Source organism: Cydia amplana, chromosome 3 (genome assembly GCF_948474715.1).
Source record: "Cydia amplana chromosome 3, ilCydAmpl1.1, whole genome shotgun sequence".
NCBI lineage: Eukaryota > Metazoa > Arthropoda > Insecta > Lepidoptera > Tortricidae > Cydia > Cydia amplana.
In genome coordinates, this window is record NC_086071.1 from 10,337,735 (window position 1) to 10,353,611 (window position 15,877).

Genomic DNA, 15,877 nt, shown 5'->3' on the forward strand with positions numbered 1-15,877 from the left:
TGTCTTTGTAAATGTCAAACAATTTGGGACCTGCATTTTAAACGCTTTACCATACCTTTCCGAAAAAAACCAATTTTTCACGAAATTCTCGCAACGTATTGAGGTTACAAGGTAGCACGGTCTCAGGAATCTGAGGAAGAATTGGAGACGTTCACGCAGTGCGAAGAACGGTTGACCGCTCAGCGGATTCGCACGACAGACGCGCTCGACGGTATGTACCGTGGTGCATCAGCGAGTACTGGAGAGAGTCGTACGTCTATACTTACCTACACATGCGCGGATATTGGCGGAAATCGAAAGTGAACAGGCCGTATATACCTAAATCCATTAACACTGTCTTGGACGAAGGCAACGTCATAACAGGCCCTCTGGAGTTCCTAAACTCATTGAGTGCTCAGGACTCCCAGTACACACATTAACCTACATTAATACTATTGTTTTGTGTTTAAGCACTGACAGCCTGGACGCTTCGGGCCTTCCACCCTACGCGGAGTTTAATTTGATAAAGGTGGCATATTCTGATGGGCACCCTACCGAGCGACTACTACTACGACTTAAGCACTGACATCCTGGACGCTTCGGACCTTCGGCCCTACGCGGAGCTCGGCCTTCGGCCTTCGCATTTAGACACTGGTACCATTGTTCTGTGATTAAGCACTGACATCCTGGACGCTTCGGGCCTTCGACCCTACACGAAGCTCGGCCTTCGGCCTTCTTATTTAGACACATACTATTGTTCTGTGCTTAAGCACTGACAGCCTGGACGCTTCGGGCCTTCGGCCCTACATGGAGCTCGGCCTTCGGATTTCGCATTATTTAGATATCCATACCAACGTTTCACGTAAACCATTGCGGCTGTGTCCCTGACATAGCATCTCTCAATTTTTTTTCTATCAAAAAAATTTCGCGCTCGCTACGCTCGCGTTTTTAATACGATTTTAAGGGTTAAGCCCTACTTTAATAAAGATGGCATTCTGGGCACCTTACCAAGCGACTACGACATATGCCAATTTTTTTTTTAATTTAAGTATTATTTATTAAATAACACTAAATAAAACTAAAAACTAAATTAAATTAAATTAAAAACTTATAATTAAACATTTTTTTACACTGTTAAAAGTAATCCCTGGTACATACATATATGTAGATAGGTATTTAGTTGTGCATACATACACATAACTGTAAATAAAGTGTAAATACTCGGCCTCATGTTTTTGATATCTATAATATTCTCCTTTCCTCTAATCTTACTTCTAACTAATATAATATTAGACCTAAATTCGAAAGTTTGTTAGGAATTATGGATTTCTATGTGTATAATTCTTACATCAACATCAACATCAACATTTATTCAGCAAATAGGCCACAAGGGCACTTTTACACGTCAACATGGAATTTACATACAGCAAAAAAAAAAACACATCTAGAATTATAAAATACAACTTTCTAAGCCGCAAATATAAAATCAAACTAAAGTATTACATAGAGATGTATAAAGTCTCTAAATGTCGAATTACAAAAAAAAACGCTATAACAATAGTATTGAAAAAAAAAAAAGAACACAAAGATACAAAATTATAATCTAAAATTATTTAGAGATGTAAATGTCTCTAAGTGTCATCATAACTAAAAGATTACAATATATAGTAGTTAATCAAATTATCCTTAGAGATGTATAGGGTCTCCAAGAGTCAAAATCCTGTATACCTAATTAAAACATTCATTAAGTAAGAAAATGACAATAAAAATAAAATAGCATACGAGAACCGAATGATGTGTGTCTGTGTCCATGTAATTATCCTCAAAAATAGAGTAACTAAATATAATAGCTCGTGTTAGCTTAAATAGACCAGTCTCCACAAACAGCACCCGTTCACGAGTATGACGCGTATCTCAGCCATCGCCTCTCTCAACCTTCATTCGGGAAAGTGGCGACCCGATCAACAACGCCCCCGTAAGCAAAGACTTTTAAGCGAGCATGACATATTCAAGCTGCCGGGCCATATTAATATTTAAATTTTAATAACGTATAACTGTGAGACACAACATTTTGTTCTTGTATGTTACATAAAAAAACGGTAAATCTTCACATAATTAATCTTAATTTTTCATGTTCAGAATTATTTGACTGGAGGGCAGAATTGGATGATATTTGCCATGGACATGATTTGGATAGGTACGTAAAAAAATACAAAAGTAGTACTGTATTGTCCGTTATACACCTACTACTCTGTGTCGTTTAAATCACGTCTAATATTGGAATAAGGGCGAAAAAACTATTGGGGTTGGAGTGTAGTTTTGTTTAGTGGTACCTACCTAATTGTAAAATATTTTATCTGGACTTCAGTCCGCTAATCGTATCCATCTGTCAACTTTACTTCAAGTTCCGCCTCCATGGGAGAGAAAGAGAAATTAGGGATGAATTAGCTTACTGACACAGACCGAATTCCACGCGGGCGGAGCCGCGGGCACAGCTAGTTTTTAATAATTTTAGCATTAATAGTTTAGCAGTTATTCAAGAAAACAGACAAAAAATGACCATTCCCCCCCCCCTTTATCTCCGAAACTACTGGGTATAAAATTTTGAAAAAAATACACAAAATAGTTCTTTACCTATAGATGACAGGAAAACCTATTAGAAATGTGCAGTCAAGCGTGAGTCGGACTTAATGTATGGAACCCTTGGAACGCGAGTCCGACTCGCACTTGGCCGGTTTTTTCTTGATGGTGCGGAACCCTCCGTGCGCGAGTCCGACTCGCACTTGGCCGGTTTTTTTTATTATGGTACGTAAGTATAATAAATAAACAATAAAAAACTGTATGTATAGGGAGCGTGCGTGAGCTATATGCTGCCCATAGAAGCCGCCAGATTTTTGGAGCGAGGCGTATATGTGATGTTTTTGCTTCCGATATAGCCCACAAGCTTGCTGAACCTATATACTAATCCTACTATGCACAAGAAAACGTACGGGAACGGTAGATGGTAGCACTTGCTTTGGCAATGTACATGTTATGTTTCGGATTCATATCAGGCCACAAGATGGCAGACCCTCAAACGCACGGTCCTTATAGTTATATTGTTTATTAAAACTATTATTTTTGGTATTCATTAAACCATAAGAGAATAATTTTATTAGGTACCTACACTAAAAAAGTAAGTATTTAAAAAATTACACTACAAATTTTCTTTGTACTAGTTATTAGTTATCCACATACCGTCAGATGGCGTAGTGGCGCCTATGATGACTCAATATTCTATCTTAGTGTGAATGTATAAGTTACTCTATAATTTGAGGCCGTTTACTCAGTGTTGCCATGTGCTGAATCAAAAAATCTTGATCGGAGTTAAAGAAATACGGATAATTTTGTTGTAGTATTGTCACTGATCAGACTGATATGACGTCATCGATAGTGGTCAGGCCTCAGGCCCTTTTATCGTTCGCTATATGTACTTTTTACCTAAATGTATAAAAATTAAGTTATGTTAGAATATGCACCAGATTATTTTTGATAACATTATTTGAGATTATTTACTGCAAGTTCCCTTTTCTTCGAAACTTTGAAGGAGGAGGTTGAGAACCTCTTAAATAATTCTTCTTTTTGTCCAATTCCTTGGAGACGGTTTGACCGCTTTGGATTTTTCGTTGAAAGAGCAATTCCATTTCCATTGTCTTTGTGACAGGATATACCTAATGATGGGATCCTAGAAATGTCAGAGATAGGTAGTCTTTAAGTATTTAGGCGCACATAAATTGTTTTCTTTATTAATTAACTCGTTGATTTATTTACTGAAAGCGCCATTTACTGGAGTAGAGTTGCTGATAATATAATGATGGTTTCATAAAACGATGGCATGCTAGACGGTTTTGTGAATTCAGTTTTTTTTTTGTTTAACATTATTTTAAATATAAAACGAGAATCCAAAAAACATGCCACGGCCAATATTTAAATTTATGAATGGCTTGTCATCAACTTAAACTGGAATAATTAGTAAGATGTGATGCCGATATCGGGCATCGCAAACCGAACAAATTTCACTATGAATATTCATGAAATTTAAATGCGATTCGAAATGGGGACCAGCTTTTTAAAGGATTTGCTCAGAAACTTTGGACGGAATGTGCTAATTTACTAACTGAGATGGGTATATTACAATAATAGCTGTTTTTTTTTTACATGGTAATAAATAGTTAATTGTACAACAAGAGATCAAAGTTCGATATTTCTTCGAGTGCATTATTTTGAGTCCCGTGCAAGCGATAGATTCTATACTAGATTCACGAGCGTAGCGAGTGAATCTAATTTAGAATCTTGAGCGTAGTAAGGGACTCAAAAGCGCACGAGATGTAAATAACTTTGATCTCGTGTAGTTCACAAAACTTTTCACCTCAGCAGTGAGAACATATTAGAGAACCCGAAAAATGTATTCCTTCTTCATCACTTACCTCTATTCACTCATGTTTTCTTAAGATATACCAACAATTAAGTTTTCACCTCAGCAGCTCGAACAAGGGTACTTTGCTACTTAAAAACAGTGAGCAAAATCGCATTTTGCTCATTTTTTCTCACTCAGTGAGCAAAATGCGATTTTGCTCACTGTTTTTAAGTAGCAAAGTACCCTTGTTCGAGCTGCTGAGGTGAAAAGTATATTTACTTTATCGTAAAGTAACTAACAAAATGATTACAAAGTGTTTTTTCCTTAAACAATTCAAAAGCAACATAACACATAACCCATCGATAACATAAAAAAAAACGTGCTGACACAGTATTTAATATTTAGTTACCGTCCTACTACCCGCTAACCCGAAATGCGAAAAACTCTTTGCCTTTTTGTGGTAAAAAATTTAGTGACGTTATTTGGGGGATGGTCCCCTAGGAAATATCGGTCCTACGTGACAAATGCGATCTCGGGGATCCACAAAATATACCGCGTTTGATGTATTGGACGCCGCGTATCCGATTCTATTATTCTAAGAAGTCCGAGGAAAATAACAACTCATAATGTATCTAGCCTCGGTACTACGGTTACATTATTACTACAATTGGCAAGTTAAGTGTCAGCTTAAGGCAAAGCGTAACATAGTGTATAAGTATATCATGCTGGATACTCAGTTGATTCGGATGAAATTTTCTAGCGATTTTCCGATCCGATGGAGTATCCGTAAGAAAAAAAACAACGGGTTGCACTCAGGGAGTGCCGGCAGAAGTGAAAACTCAATGACTAATACAAAATGCACTATGTATAATTTTAGGTTAGCGCCATCTAGCGTTAGCGTTAATTACTTGAAACCCCTAAGCACATCACTGTTAGTACTCCAGTTATATTAATACCAGTTACAGCGAAACTCACTAGATGGCATTTAAATCAATAAAGAAAAACTCAATGACATTACATGTAACAGTTACGGTCACGTGATCGTCTTACGCTGTCTCGAGTTTAACATTTTCCCCACCTCAAAAAGTGCACAGCGCCGCTAAAGAAGTTTTCACTTAAAAAAAATAGCATTAACTTTATTGGACCAAAATGACCAAAATCCACAATTTACTTAACGACTTTTTTAACTACCTACGCATAACCCCCCCAATTTTTTAAATCCTGTAAACGCTTCCCGGATCGGTGGAATAGGTATAAAATATTATATAACCTTTTATTCTTCCTATCACTTGATCTTACAATTCCAATAGATCTCTACGACGCTCGAGTAGCTTCAAAAGCATCGCCGGCTGTACCATTACGATGTAGAATAAAATAAAACATTTTTGTCTTGCTATTTATTATCTATAATAATAAACTGAAATTAAAGCATCCAGAATCATTTCTGGAAGGGTAGCTGCTGTAAATGCAATACTGATTCCATTTACAGGTGAATGCAGTGACCTAAATTGCCTAGACTCAGTTTAAATTAAGTTAACGCTGCCGCTTTTGCGACAAGATCCATTTGAGTTTGGCTAGAATCCATTTCTTAAAATGTTTAAATTTTTGACCGAACGAACGGGAAAAGTCTCTGTTTCAACTTCGGCCAATATGCTTTTTTCTCCACAGGACGCATTTCCTAAACGATTCATGTAAATTTTTGGGAGTAGGGAGATACTTTTTAGATATTATGTCGATTTTGTGTATGGATTTTTTTGAACAGATCAACCCGTTTTATTGTGTTGTACATTTTCATTCGTCGTATTCTAAATCGGTCAAACGTAAAATTTATTGATTAATAAGTAGTCAATTTAATTGGAAAGGTTTGGCTTTTCAATTAATTATCCAGGCAAAAGTACCTAGTTTATAAAAAATGCCTAACTCACTCATTTTCTTTCGCTATTTTACACAGACGGTCAAGCCATCATCAGTCACAGTCGCAGTCGTGTGAATTAATACACATGTACTTATCCTTATATATTTGTATCATTCAAACGCTTTTTTAACGCGCGTTGAAAAAGCTGCCATGCGAATAGGGCCTTACGCTTGTTTAAAATTCGAAATTCAAATTTGTAGCGTTAATTGTTTAAAATTCGAATAGAAATTGTAAAGTTACCTTGCAGACCTCGCATCTAAATATATTTGGTCATATTATTTTGAGTTTTATTAACCAGTACTAGAGTTCACTTTTATTAGCGCTTTTATCAAGATGTAGCTTTATTGAATTATATTTGAGTGATATAAAGTTAGAATGTAACTGTGAGATCCTCGTATTTCAGCCCGTAGAAGATTAGAACCTTTTTCGTGTAATGTCATTGAGTTTTTCTTTATTGATTTAAAAGTCATCTAAATTAGTGGCCATCTAAACCTTACGGTCACGTGATCGCCTTACGCTGTCTCGAGTTTATAATTTTTTCCCCACCTCAAAAAGTGCCCAGCGCCGCTAAAGAAGTTTTCACTTCAAAAACTATCACACAAATTAAAGTTAGCCAGCTAGCTAGTCAACAGGCAACTTTCAACTTCTAACATAATTTTCTTAGAACAAAGTAAATTTAGGAGAATTCGAACTTCCCAAAATCAGTTTCTGTTCAACAAACAGTCCCAAAGGCGAAAGTTTCTACTCAGTGTACCTACTTTTTGAAACACATGAACTCAATTGTTTCAACTTTTGTGAGCTCTTCCAGGCTGTTTTATCGAATTAGTAGGTGTCATGTTGTTCTTCCTTTGGAACCTCAAGCTAAAAAAGTTTAAACATTTTTAGACTGCATGTTGATGTGGTGTACAACTATATAGTTGCTAATGTCCCGCCTTAATTTAGACTATTGAGACACTTATTGCCATATTTGCAAGCAATACGCTAATAGAAAAAAATCTTCTTCTACCTAGCGTTATCACGGCCTTTGCCAGGGTCCGCTTTCCTCCACTTTGCGCGATCCTGGGCATCGTCTCGTGTGAGCCCGTTCACGTTCATATATTATCTGCTTTCACGACATCGAGCCATCGCTTTTTTGGTATGCCTTTGGGTCGGGGGCCGTTAAGGGCTAGTTTAAGGCATATGTTTCCTACGTAGTCAGCTGGCCTGCGACAAACGTGGCCGAACCACCGGAGGCGACATTCTTGGAGCTTCTCTGCTACCTCACGGACTGCGAGGCTGCCACTGATGTACTGGTTACGGATGCGGTCAGCGCGCGTAACGCCGCACATCCACCGCAGCATCTTCATCTCTGTAATGCGAAGCTCCTGAACGTGCCTTCCAAGAACCGGCCTCGTCTCGGCGCCATAAAGTAGGACTGGACGGATAATACACTTATACACTAGCCCTTTGAGTCTAAGCGGTAATACGGTACGCTAATAGAAAAAAATACTCTGACAAATTTAAACTACCTATATTTATGTAAGTATATATACGTTTTTGAGAAATAATCAGCTAGCAGACAGAATCGGACTTTGTCACCATATACCCTATTTTGTCGGTAACCGTAATGGAGGACTCCATTCGACGCCAGGGTGATCACCGCCTGATATTTTATCGAACATTACAAGAACATCTATTTTTTAACTGACTTCCATATAATAAAGAAGGATTTTTTTTTGTAAAACAAGTGTAAACCGGATCCGTCCAGTACCTATCCTAAGCTATACAAGGTGTAATAAATCATCAGTTCTTAAACTCATTACCCTACTTTGTTATTAAGTCTCAGTTGGATAAAATGTTGAAACATATTGGCATAGCTTATGTACAAATGTATAATGTGTTTCTTGTGTAGCTATATAAAATTGAATCCGTACACAATCCTGGGTCAAATCTTCCAAACGCCGCTTCCGGCCATATTAGGCACATTCGGGAAATCTCGACTGTACATGTTCTGGCGGATAATCCGGCTTCAGACTCGTTGGCTGTCAAACTTTTCAGCGACTGACATTGCTAACGCAAATCCTCGAACCAACCTACGAATAAATATAAAGATATATCAAAGCTGATCCACACCTACGGCTGGGAATGGTTCTACAAACGGCAAAAATAATATACTTAGGTACCTAATATATTTTAGCGCTCGTGCTTAGTTCGGATTTAAAAGATTTAACATATGAATACTAATTTAACAATATATGTAATATGAAATAAATATTTATTGGTATCAGTGATTGTTTTACAATAGTAAATATAATTGTATTTTAAGAAAACTGTTTTAAATAATTAGTAGGTACATAACATAATAACTTGACAAAAGATTAGGCTAGTTAATTGAGTGAAGTTATTCACGTTACATTAAAAAAAGATCGAAGTTATGAGGCTTCTACTAACATCATGGCATTTATCTGTGTTTTAATCTAACAAGTTTTTAATCAGGACAGCCAAAAAACACGCTCTTGGCGTAGGTATTACCGAAGTGGCCGCTTTCGTTGAAGACGTCCCCGCCACCTACTACGTGACGTCCGCCCAGATTACAGCAACATCCATCGCTGGGTGCCGGTTCGTAGCCCGGAGGTTCTACGTAACTGTACTTTCAATGAATTCTTGGAACGCAATATTCCAAGAAAATCCGTCTCTATCCTATTAACGGTAAGACTTGAACATTAAGCCTTTTCAGTGATATTTTTGCAAATTATCCAATGAATATAAAGCACGGGAACGGCAATTGCCGGCAATCCTCAGAGTTTAAGCAAATGTTTGCACTAGCTCAATTTACTGCAAGCCAATGGCGATCTCTTTGCAGAGTAATGATCCAAATAGGCAAAATGTCTCTATGGATTTTTTAATAATATTGTCTTTGGTTAATGCGGTTATAGTTACTCTTGAAATAATAAGTACTAGGTATTTAAACGGATATTCATTATTCGGGTTCTATATTTAACGGGTTCAAGACGTCGGGATATTTTTTACGGGTATATAAAAAACTAGCTTATGCCCGCGACTTCGTCTGCGTGTAGTTAGTAATTTGGGTAGCTTATTTTTACCCAATCTGCTTATTAACGATTCCCCATACAAACTTCCACCCCCCTTTTCACCCCCTTAAAGGGAGATTTTTGGGATAAAAACCCTATGTCCTTCCCCGGTACTCAAACTATCTCCATACCAAATTTCAACTAAATCGGTTCAGCGGTTATTGATTGCCCATACAAATTTCCACCCCCCTTTTCACCCCCTTAAGGGGTGAGTTCTGAGATAAAAAGTATCATATGTCCTTCCTCGGGACTCAAACTATCTTCATACCAAATTTCAACTAAATCGGTTCAGCGGTTTAAGCGTGAAGAGGTAACAGACAGACAGACAGACAGACAGACACACTTTCGCATTTATAATATTAGTATGGATTAAGTATGGATTGTAAACCATGCATTCCTCGCAAATAATTTGCAGCAGAGTAGGTACGCACTCCTCCCTGTTCCGCATACTAAGCATTAATAAAGCCCCACAGAGTGGATACTGAAGATCCGCTGCAATCATAAATATTCCTCTTTTCATAATGTAGCCTGGTGCAAACTGTGTAAACAGAAGAAGTAATTAGCTTAATTCGACCCAAGGGACATTCATGCCAAGAGCGACATCGACGTGTGCAAAGAGCAAAAAGACTTAAATGAGTTGTTAAGTGCATGTCACACCTTGGCTACCAAATAGCGTTACAACAATATGAATAGAAGATTCTCTCTGCATTGCGACGAGTCAGTTATTCGGGTACACCTGGCGGAGGCGAGATAGCCGTGCCGCAAAGGACAGGCGACGGTCTTTGGAATTAACATGAGGTTAGATCATTGCTTCTTTGTATACTTACTTACATACATACTTGTCTGGCACGATGACCCAAAATGAGTCTTGGCCTCCAACACAAGAGCACGCCACTTTGCTCGGTCCAGAGCGGTATCACGCCAGCTTTCGCCGATGCCGAGCTCACGGAGATCTGTCCGCCCAACGATATTTAGGATGTCGGCGTCCAGTTGGTCGATCCAAGTAGGCCCTTTTGGCTGCCTGATCTTCGTCCATCCTTTCGAGGTGGCCAAGCCAACGAAGATGATGAGCTTTGTGTTCACCTATTATGTTCGGATGGCCGAACCTACATAGGTTCGGTCCATACTGGAGGAGAAACGCATAAAACGACGGTTGTCAACGATATGCCAGGACCAAATGCTTGCATACTTCGGACACCTCTCACGTCGCTCACCTGATAGCCTGGAAAGAGTAATAATGACGGGCAAAGTTGAAGGCTCAAGACCTCAGGCCCCTCCCCCTACTAGATGGTGTTCTCAAATTACGGCACCTATGCAATTAAAACTGCACGAGGCCATGCGCTTGGCGGGGCACAGAACCCTATGGAGGAACCTGATCTTCAACAGAAGGACATGATTATGTTCGGCTCGGCTATTAGCTGTTCTATTTCGGCATTCTTTCGGCTTCTTTGTATAGGAATAGGGGATTGCTTTGAGCGAAGTACTAGTGCAGCGTAGCAGTAATGGTTAATATTGTAAAAGAGAGGAGATATTTATTAACACTTGGAGAGTCGCGCCCTAGTTTTAAACACTTTGTCTCTACGGGGTCTACCGTACCGGACCTAGTACATTATGTGGCCATATAATGTAAACGAATGTATGGAGGTAAATACGAATATATTTCTAAAATAAACAGTTTATTATTGGCGTATTACAACGAATAATATATAGTTCTTTTTTACATAGCTTGGTTACGGTGACAACAATTTATAACCTTAAAACGACAATAATTATGTATTGAGATGATAGCTGTCATTATACCCAAGCTATTTGAAAATAATAATATAGTGTTCATGATGAATGGCCATTAAGTCTTGCAGACCCAGTTGCGACTGATGAAGTGTTCATTTAATTTGTAACTATTTCTTATATCCTCCGGGTTACCTACATAGGTATTTTTTTATTAATAGAAGAAATAACCTATTGCTCAAACATGCACGGAACTAGCCGCATTAAGTATGTCCGGAAATAATTTCTACTCAGAATAACTTACCTATATAAAAAAAGTGTATCTACATTTTTTACACTTGTGTGTGGATCGTCACACAAAATTTTGTACACCTAATCACTTTCATTTTTAATAATTATGAATATAAATAAAGATGTTCTCACGTGGAATATAGTTTTTATTGCGTATGTGAGTTAACCTTTTCGACGCCGTGTCAAACACAAAAGCTGTCTCTCAGACGCCACGTCACCGAAGTGTCAAAACTGAAATTGAACTTTAGGCATATGCACCTAGGTCTATGTTGCTCTGTGGTCTATGACCGATTAATACGTCTTTGGCGTTGGACTTGCGGTGCGTATATATCGGTCATTAGCGTCCAAAAGGTTAAAAGTACCTATCAACGCTGCATATTAGTATTCTGTGTTGCATAAAAGTAAAATAAAATGTATAACATGTAAAGCAAAATTTATTTCTGCTGTTACTACAAAAGAGCTTGTGACTTTTGTCCCGACGAATATGTAAGAAGGTGGCGGCGAAAGAAAATTATTTAAATTCAAAACTCGAAGAAATCCGTGACCAATTTTCAAGTTTTCAGGAGATCGAGATTTTCTTGGCGTGTACCTATTAAAATCGCTATCAGGAATATTTGGCTAATCCTTAATCTTTATCTATTTTAGGCCTTATAAAATTTATGCAAAAATAAGTCATTGCTATTAACATTATGATAATATCAATTATAGAAATCAATATTCTGGAAGGGCAGGGATAACCCATGCCGCAACCATTGCACCTAAATTAGGTTAATGCCAATCCTAGAGAAGTGCACTTTTCTAAAATAAGTTTTGACGCAACTGCGTAAAATACGTAGGTATGTCATTATACAGGGTGCCATTTGAGTCGTGATCGGTTATATGTTTTTCTATCTCCATAAACAACGAGCAATTTAAAACTTTTACTCTTACTAAAATCAACAAAAAAATTTTTTTTGTTTATTTTTTGTCATTTATTTTACTTTTACAAGTGCCAATGTGGTATTTAAACTGCTTTGTAAGATGTTTCAAATGAAAAATTAAGTAAATTTTATTTTTAACTGGGACAAATGACAAAATTGATGTCAATGACAGTTCCGATTCAAAGAGGCGATTTAATTTACTAATTTAAATATCTTAATAAGCCGTTGTAATATCCTAAATCCACTTATAAAAGAAAAATAAATGACAAAAAATCAACAAAAAATAAAAAAAATCTTGTCTGATTTTAGTAAGAGTAGGGGCATTAAATTGCTCGTTGTTTATGGAGTTAGAAAAACATATTACTGATCACGACTCAGATGGCATCCTGTATACAATTCTACATATACCCTATACGTGATGATCATGCAATTTTATGTGATTGGGTTTATCCATGGAATACTTTCAGAGTGATAAGTCTGGTCGACGGTATTTGAAATCGGCTACGAGTAGGTATGTGTTTCGTCATTCTAGGAATACTCCGCTTCGTCTGCCCGACGTATGAATATGAAGGACCACATTCACAGTGCGGTTTGTAAATTAGGGATTGAGACATGTCATGTACTTGTATTTCAAATATATTTAAGTAAAGAACTAGTGTAAAGTTGTGTTTACACGACCAGCAACCAGTGACCAGCAGTGTCGTTTCAGCAACCTTACACTACAGGGTTATAAGATATTTTCTAAAACTTCTCTAAAATAAGTCTTATGCGAGCCATGTTCATGATTGTAATTATGACAAATAAAAGTACAAGAGTAGAAAAAGTATACAATGCTACGAATGCCAGAGCGTTTAATGTTTATTATTTCCGACACAACCACCAGAACATGCTTTAAAGTTTTAATAACGTCAAATAAAATACAAAAGATGCTCAATATTTTACGTTTTACGCGACAAGCAAGCCGGAGATTGCGCCTCTTGTCCTGGCTCGCTTCATTAAAAACCCTCAAGTACAGAAAAATGTACCACAACATTAAATTTTTAATGAAGCGTTCGTTGCTGTATAAAATAATATTAAACTGAAAGCTCGAAAGTACTTTTCAATGCATTTTTATGAAGCAAGATTGTAAAATATAGTAGAAAGCTTTCATAGTTCCTCGTTTTGTCATACAAGTCTAAAGTCTAAAGGATTCATAATTTTTAAAAGTTGCTGAACAAATGTTGCTCAGTTTGAGGAGTACAGCCTTTAGTTTAATTTATTGCTCGTGTTACAGGAAGCACGCTGTATACCTATATCATAATACTGAACTCCGTTTTTAGGGTTCCGTATAGTTTCATCATGTTGCTGCACTTGACATCCAAACGTCACCCATGATCTTTAAATGAAATTGTATTGTGCATTATTCGTATCGACAAAGAATAACGTTTAATGTAGAACTTTATTCATTGCAATTTTGTATTCAATAAGTCAACCCGCTAAAATATGACCTCAGTGTAAACGTCAAACCGTTCTACCAACTACTTGCGGTTGGAATAAAATATGGGCGATGTTTCATACCACAATAAAAATATTAGCGGTACTGCAACTCCAGAGTTTGATCCCAATATCCGCTGTGTACCGCATATCGAGACTATGTAAGGTTACTAAGCTATAAGTTTTGCAATAGACAATAGTATTTTATGCAACATTTGCATAATCAATCACATTTAAATATTGTATAAAAATATTCGTAAGTCATCTCTAGCCAACGCTGAGATTTTCAATGTATTAATCTATTTTTAACCCGCCAAACATCATCTAAGAAAATATAGTTTTTATAAGTATACCTATGTAATAGGAGTAACCTATGTATATTTAAAAAAAAAACGACCAAGTGCGAGTTGGAGTCGCACTTGTAGAGTTCCGTACCATCACGTTATTTTAATGTTTTTTTCTTAAAAAGTAAAACTGGCTCATGCTTAACCGGTTTTTATTGTTTGTTATTAGGTAGGTACCTATGCATAGTATGCATTATTATTTCTCATTTATTATCATACCAAGTAATGTGAATGGGAACTAAACGTTTGTTGTTATATATATTTATATATATATGTATTAACTCACTCAGAGAATTTTAATTGTTACCGATATCAGATAAACGAACTCGCAGACGGACGGACACTGCACCAGCCGTTGCTGAAATTGAAATCATTTATCGAGTCGAGCTACTGCATACTGATTTTTTACTGTATTGCAGTGCTGAAAACTGTTAGTCTATCTCTAGAGTAGTAGAATATTTATAACTTTTGAAAACTGGTAGAGTTTATTGAAAAGTAAGTGGATGACATCTTTTGGAAGAAAAATTCCCAAAACTAAATTTATTGAATCTTGAGTACACATTTTGATAGGTTAGTTTAATTTAAATATTATGTAAGTCAAGTAAATAGCAAACTTGAAGGAAAATCTAATAAATAGGTAGATATTTAATTGATGATACATGGACGACAGAGTATCCATGGATTTGTTACATTCCAAAACATTTATTATACAGAAGAAAAGAAGTAGAAAAGCTGCGCTCTTATCCGTGAAGCAAATTCCATGTAGTACTTTTCTTAGCCTTTTCCTTGACAGCCAGATACGACACGACTTGATCCATGTATTCCCTACTTTTTTCTCTTCCTTTTTCCTTCGACTTTCCCTTAATAGATGGCGTTGTACACGATTATAATTAATACCAATACTTCTGGTCAAAAATCTTTCGTATTTAAGTTGCACGAGATAATTGAAAATTTGTACGGAAGCCTCATATTGTGCGAGTTAAACGAACCGTATTAACTCACATTTACACTTTTCGTACGCTTTTCGTCGGGTAGTTGCACAAATCTCTGTTTTGGCATTTTGCTGGGACATCAGTTAGCCGCGACCACGACCAGTGAAACCTGTGTCGAAACGTCGGTAAATAAAGGTAAATAAATTTCGCGTTAGACCCGTCTATAAATGTGAGTTAATATGTCTTCAAAACGCGAAAGTTTGAAATATTAAACGAACCGGTTTTTATTTTTCTGGTTCTACGTCACTCCGGCTATCAGCGAGCAGTTGACAACGTAGTGAGGTGTAGTAAGTAAATTCACACGTTTGAATATTCAGCGTTTCAATTCCGCAGTTTGCCTGAACATCTTTGGAGCGGAGCCAACATGCTTATGAAAAGAGTCAGCCTATTATACTGATGCCTGAATTATTGTTCAGCTTTAGTTCAATACTACGTTTTTAGAGATTTACGGAAAGTTCATGAAAATATGTGGTGCAATAGGTATATTGATGTACATGGTTTAAATTTATAGCGAAGGTAACAGAATGATCTATTGATGTATTGATACTTGATTCTCATTGCATTTGTTCGCATCAATCGTCGTCGTCGTTAAACAAGCATGTTTTGGTTAAATTGCTTTCCATTCATGTTCTCTTTATTTTACATATGAGTATACAAAAGGTATGAGTAACAAATGTAGGCCATCAGGCGGTTTGGGTTCTTGTTTGCCACCGACGTAGAATAACAAAAATTCAAGTTAACAACTACCTTAACAACTGAATATCAATA